Source organism: Geospiza fortis, unplaced genomic scaffold (assembly GCF_000277835.1).
Source record: "Geospiza fortis unplaced genomic scaffold, GeoFor_1.0 scaffold55, whole genome shotgun sequence".
NCBI classification, from domain to species: domain Eukaryota; kingdom Metazoa; phylum Chordata; class Aves; order Passeriformes; family Thraupidae; genus Geospiza; species Geospiza fortis.
The window spans coordinates 4,646,327-4,652,326 of NW_005054308.1; the positions used below are offsets into that span (position 1 = coordinate 4,646,327).

Consider the following 6,000-nt stretch of genomic DNA (forward strand, 5'->3'; position numbering starts at 1 on the left):
TTTCTTTATTGTTCTGGTATTTTAAGTGAAAGTCAACATAATCTTTGCATGTAAGTAGATTTCTATCAATCCAAATATATCAAGTAAATTTTAAAATATGAAGTTGCACACAGTCTATTTTCTCAAGCTCTACCAAAGTCAGCTTGTCCACAATGAACCAGGAAACCTCACACTGGCCAGCTGTGGGGTTAAGGGCAGCTGGGACAAAACCTCTGATGGATCTGCCACAATGCTTCAGGCTGACTTACTAAAACCAACAAACAAACCTTCAAAACAAACATCACCTAATAAAAAGACCAAATTAGAAGTAACCACTTCTTTATAATTCTGCCCCAAATGAACAATCTTGCAGCCCAGCTTTTTCAGCAGAGGCAACTTTGTGCTCAGTTCATTGACATGAAAGCTCAGCCACTTTTGCCAGGTGCCTGAATATTAATTTCATTCAAGAGGCATTAAAAAAAAAGAAAAAGAATACAAACTTCTATTTTAACTGGCTTGGCAAGGTAAGAATGAAGTTGAAACAGCCTGGCTGTCTCATTGTTAGAGCAAAACCAGATTTACAACCCAGGTTTATACTTTGAAGAAAGCTTTATATGGCTTATTATCACCTAGAAAAATTACTGAAAGCCTCATTTTCACCTTCTCAGACACACATATTTCAATATATAATTATATACAACAATCTATTTTCAGAGTATTTCAGTCTTTTCCCTTTTAGTTCAGGCTTTGCTATCTTCACAGGCTGTTATACGATTAATCTGACATTTGCCAAATCTAGAAAAAGCTAGAAACTCTGAAAGTTATTCAAGTTATTTCAGCAAGTTTTACTTCCTGCTATTTCCAACATTGTAAAAAACTGTTAATAATTAAACATTTTATCTCCCCTTTTTCTATGGATCAGAAGCTTTCCCTCTTGCCCTCCCATGACTCAGGAAGTGCAGCACGTCACTGCAGACACACATGAGAACTAGGACAGGACATGGAACCTTCAGGATTATTTCCAGAGTCTTTTACAAATTCTAAGCAATGCTGTGGAGTTTTTTAATTTTTTTTTTTGCCCCAGTCAAACAACTGAGGAAACAGGAGCTAACCCACTCAGTCCACTCTTCTTCTTTTGCCCATATTATCCTGATCCTTTTGAGCACGCACTTCTCCCTCACAATTTCATAACCTAAATGCTTCACAAGTTCTATCAAGAAAAAGCCCAAAAAATGGCAACTAAAAAAAAAACCCCACACAAAAGAAAACTACCTAGCTTGAGTTTAATTATAAACATTCTGGTTGCATTTTTTTCAATCTACTTCCCCTCCTTGTTACTACAAACATTTAAAAACATCCTTAAGCTACAATCATGCTCTACAAAACATAAATGCAGGAAATTAAAAATACACATTATTATAACCACTTATTACACCACAATTTTACAAGAGGCTGAAAAAAACTTACTATGTCCTTTGCAACATGTTGAGCCCAAGCATCTTAAACGAGGGTAAAACACAGAGATCTGTTTTGTACTGTGGATTTCAGTGCTCTCTGGCGTTATTTAAAAAATTTTGGGTTGCTTTTTTTAATTAAGGCAAGTTCTTCAGAGTCTGCTGGGAAAACAGCACCATGAGTTTCATTTTGCCATCATAATAGCATTCACTTATCTTGGCAACTCGAGAAGTATTTACACCCACACATGAAATGCCACTAAAAACCCCACAGAATACATGGCTAACTGCTAATATCTGAGGAATACACATGAAAATTTAGACTTACATTTAGTTCAGCTTCTACATTAACGACTGAAGTACAAATAATATATGGGCATCATTTTAAATTAAAGTCCTCAGGGTTCCACCACCTTTCCTTAAGACAAAGGAATGAAGCAACAAGCAAAAATAAACAAAGAAAGGCTGCAAACTGAAACTGTGCCATAGGAATGAAAACATTAATTCTGCATGTACAATGTCTGCCACAAGTCTCAACTATTTAAGCAATTCTTTTATTTGCTCATTTTATGTAGCAAGAAATTCATATTGTCTCTGAAACAAACCCAAAGCTAACACTGACTGCTGTTTTGCTCTGCTTTTAATATATTATTTCATGGCATTAGCAAACACTGCCAGTGAATTTTTTTTTTACACGTAACAGTAAAAACTAAGATTTTTAGATAGGGAAAAAAGCAACAAAATGGCCTGTCCCAGCTTCTCAGGAAACACACCTCAAGTTTTTTGGGTTTTTCAGACCGTAGTGCTGTGACCCTGAGAACCATCACATGCCTGCAAACCAGGCCCTAACAGATCACATACACATCCTCCAGTGCAAAGAGATCAATGCTCCATGTCTGCAACAATTATTTAGAAACAAAATTCTACAAAAACATTAGAGTCTCAAAGTTTTTCATTTCTTCCTCTATGTTTGATGAAGAAAAATAATGTATTATGTTTACTTATAGACAAAACCTGTGATGTCCTCCTGGATGCCTACAGCAAACATACTGTCAATCCAAATAAATAATTGATTTTTTGGCTAAGTTGGAAATTACCAAATTTTAAATAGATTTTCTAGGAAGAAATATCTAAATGATGGCCAAAACCTAAGACCCAGATTCCAAGCTGGAATCCCAGGAACTCTCCTCATGCAATCATGTCCTCATGACATCACCCAGAGGCGCTGCCAGGCGAGGGCAGAGCAAGAAGCCTTCCCCGGGAACCTCCTGAGTCCCAGCTCTCTGCAGAGCACACGGAGCCACTCGGCAACTGCTGAGCTACACTTCTTTCTGTCTCCAAAAAACCGCAACCAGCACTCTTCGTCTTACTCTGAAGTTCTGCTGAGTTAAAAGGAAACTGAATTTTGTAACAATTAGCACTGACTGATTTTCATGCCATTTGTATACTCAAATTACTGTGAGCATTCCCAATGGATGAACTGCTTTTGGGCAAAAGAGCTTTTCCTCGTCTGATTTTCAGCTTTTGTTCAGCTAACAAGTAAAAAAAGAGCATTTTGCTCATTTGAAATAGTCCAGTCAAAATTGAAAAGATGGGGAGGGGACATGGCTTGCAGTAAATTTATACAGAAGACAAACTGAAATTAATCCCACAAACAGAACTCTATCACAAACCCAGGACACAGAAAAGGACAAATTTGTCTCAAGAGTATAGTAAAAGGCATGCAGAGACGTGCCAGCGCTTGAACAGACACAGAACATCCTCTATGTAAAAAGAATAATCACATTTAAGTACTAATTAATATATCTGAAAAGTCAAAACAATAATTATTTAAAATAAAAGTTTTAAAACCAGCAAGATCAGCTTAAAATAGACTCTTAAAGCAAGATTTCCTCTTTCTGGCTCAGTGAAATCAGCTATCAAGAGATATTTTAGTCACAAGTCTAGACTGGCAAATTTGGCTCAGTTATTATTTTAAATTTAATAAGCTGGTCTAAGAACACAATTCCCATCCCCATTAAGGCATACTGTTTGAAATTAGGTATAACTACAAAATTTAACTTGCAGTGTTGAAGGAATCCATGTTAGAACAAATTTCTTCTCAAGCAGATGTGACTTTCCTGCTCCCTTTGTTTCTCATTATGGTTCCCAACTCTTCACGTCCCTGTTTGCTTTCTGGTTAAGTAGGAATCAGAAGGAAACCAGTCCACTGCAGTTTTGCACACAATCAAAAAAGAGTCAGCAGAAGCATGAACAGCAGCTCTTTAATTAATGAGCTGTTTTTCTGTGTATGCCTTCACATGTGCATTCACACACACATTAAACCTCAATGCTGTTAAGCAGAAATTCTCCATCGTTTGCCACCAGCACTTCTGAGATAGTCTCAAAAACCACTCAACTGACAAAATACTGGTTATACTGACACAGCAAGTAGAAGCACAAAAAATACAACAGAAGATTTAGTGGAATGCAATTCTAATGCCATTTTTGTTCCCTGGGAATGTGGCAGCAAGCCTTCTAATTTACAAATTAGAACAATTTAAATTAAGCCTTTATGTCGTTTCCATGCAAGAAAGAAACAAAACACCTCATGAAAATGCCTCTGGATAACTAAAACTAATATAATTTTGGATTTTGTGGGGTTTTTTATTTATTTACAAGCCAAGAAACCATAATACTGATTGGTATTTATTTTCCAGTCATTAAAGTTTAGTCTACAATTTCAGTTGACAGAACCTGAGCACATTCTGAAAACACCCATCGTCCACGGACCTTCACAAGAGGCAGATCCAATCTATTAGAAAAACCTCAAATAGAGTGACTGGTTTAAGCAACATTCCAAAAATATTCTACACTTTTAAAGAACAAGCTGAGAGATCACCAAAATGTTAGCTGGTTTTGATAAGCAAAAATAATGTTTTATATTCACTTACGAGATAAAATCCAAAGGCTTTTTAACAGAATTACAGCAACTTAGAATCCTCCAAGTACATTGTAGCAAGAAAATAAAACCATCAGTGATACCAGAAAAAGTAGATGTTTGCTCAGTGCTCACACCCACCACCACACACTGCCAGATTTGCTCTCATCTGCTGCTGCCAATGCACATGTGCAGAATTCTAAAGAAACTTCCTGCTCACACAGATCCCATCACACTCTTAACAACAGTAGTTAATAAATAAAAAGGCTTTTGTATCTTGTGTAACAGCTAATTATATTCATCCTACTCGCCACCCCCCAATGCAAAGCTCTACTCCACAACCACACAAATCTCATTGCCCCTGCATCAGATAATGCAGAACCTTGGTGCAATGGCATTATAAAAGTACAGTAAAGTAACAGACAGGAAGAATTTATCAGCAAAACTATGCAACTTGCAAGCTTCACGTTATAAAACCAAAGCAGTTTAACAATTGTCACTGCTGTTAAAAAAGACTTTAGAACAGAAGCCAAGCTATCTCAGAGACACCAAAAAAGCAAACTATAAATATATAATGCACTTAATTCATTATACATAAGTTATCCTATTACATACATTTATCATCAGTTTGTTCCTCCCCTCCCAAACAGGTCAGCAGAAATACAAGCTGGAACTCAGCCGATCACAAAATGGTTCACAGCCCCTTCGCTACCCAAACGCTGTCTCTGTCAGAACCTTGAGCACATGTCACCAAACTAAAGAACAGGCTCAGCACCCCTACTGCAGGAGAAAGACATTTCAACGAAGAGTTCAATGCTGCAGCAATGATTCTGTGAATTTCAAGAGATGGGGGAAAAAAAAAAAAAAAAAAGAAGACCCAAAAAAATAAAAAAAAGGTCTGGTACTGAGGTCTCCCATCAAAACTTGATTATGACTAAATTTGAAGAAATCACAAGGTTAAGAGTTACACTGCAGACTAAAATTAACTAACCTGATTATATTTCTAGAGTGCCAAGACAACAAAAGATTTCATTAAATGTAAAGTTCAGCAGAAAGGAGAGAAAACCTTTCAAACATACACACTTAAAAAAAGGGTATAAAGGAAGAAAGAACCACATGGATAAAATTCCAGCTCTCACCTTTTCAGTTTTGTCCATGTGTTATTATCCTACACAGCTGAGCACAAATTTTAATCCTAACACACTGCAGGGAACAGTGAACAGAAGAGACACATGAGGAGAGCTGCCAGCGGCACTGGAACCTGGACAATCAGTGCAGGGCTCCCACCAGATCCAGGGCTCAGATCCAGCAGATGCCCCACCCAAATGTCCTTAGAAATGTCCAAACAGTGAAGAAAATAAAAACCATTTAAAGCTCTCTATAGGAAAAAGCCTCTGCAACCAGAGTCTTTGTTACAAGCTGTTTGAACACAAACATAGAGCCCTATCTGTATTTTAAGCTCAAATGACACATTTTTCTTTTTTTCTTAAGACAAATATACAGGATTTCACACATTCACAGGGGAAAGACCACAAGAGTAGAACTGTTAATATCACAATAGAACTATTTTCACTAACCAGAATATGGGCCTGCAAAATATTACCCATTTCTTGTAGTGAATGACTCCACCCATATGTTGCAAACATA

The 6,000-nt window shown here is 37.0% G+C and overlaps 1 protein-coding gene across 3 annotated transcripts in view; it reads right to left on the reverse strand.

Moving 5' to 3' along the window:
• FAM13B (family with sequence similarity 13 member B) overlaps window positions 1-1,539 on the reverse strand; it is a 37,156-nt gene extending 35,617 nt beyond the window's left edge. For all 3 annotated transcript variants that reach the window (XM_031055169.1, XM_031055168.1, XM_031055167.1), the window contains exon 1: window positions 1,447-1,539. The gene's annotated coding sequence lies outside the window, so the exon portion shown is untranslated. The remainder of the gene's footprint in view (window positions 1-1,446) is intronic.
• Between the last annotated feature and the right edge of the window lie 4,461 nt (window positions 1,540-6,000).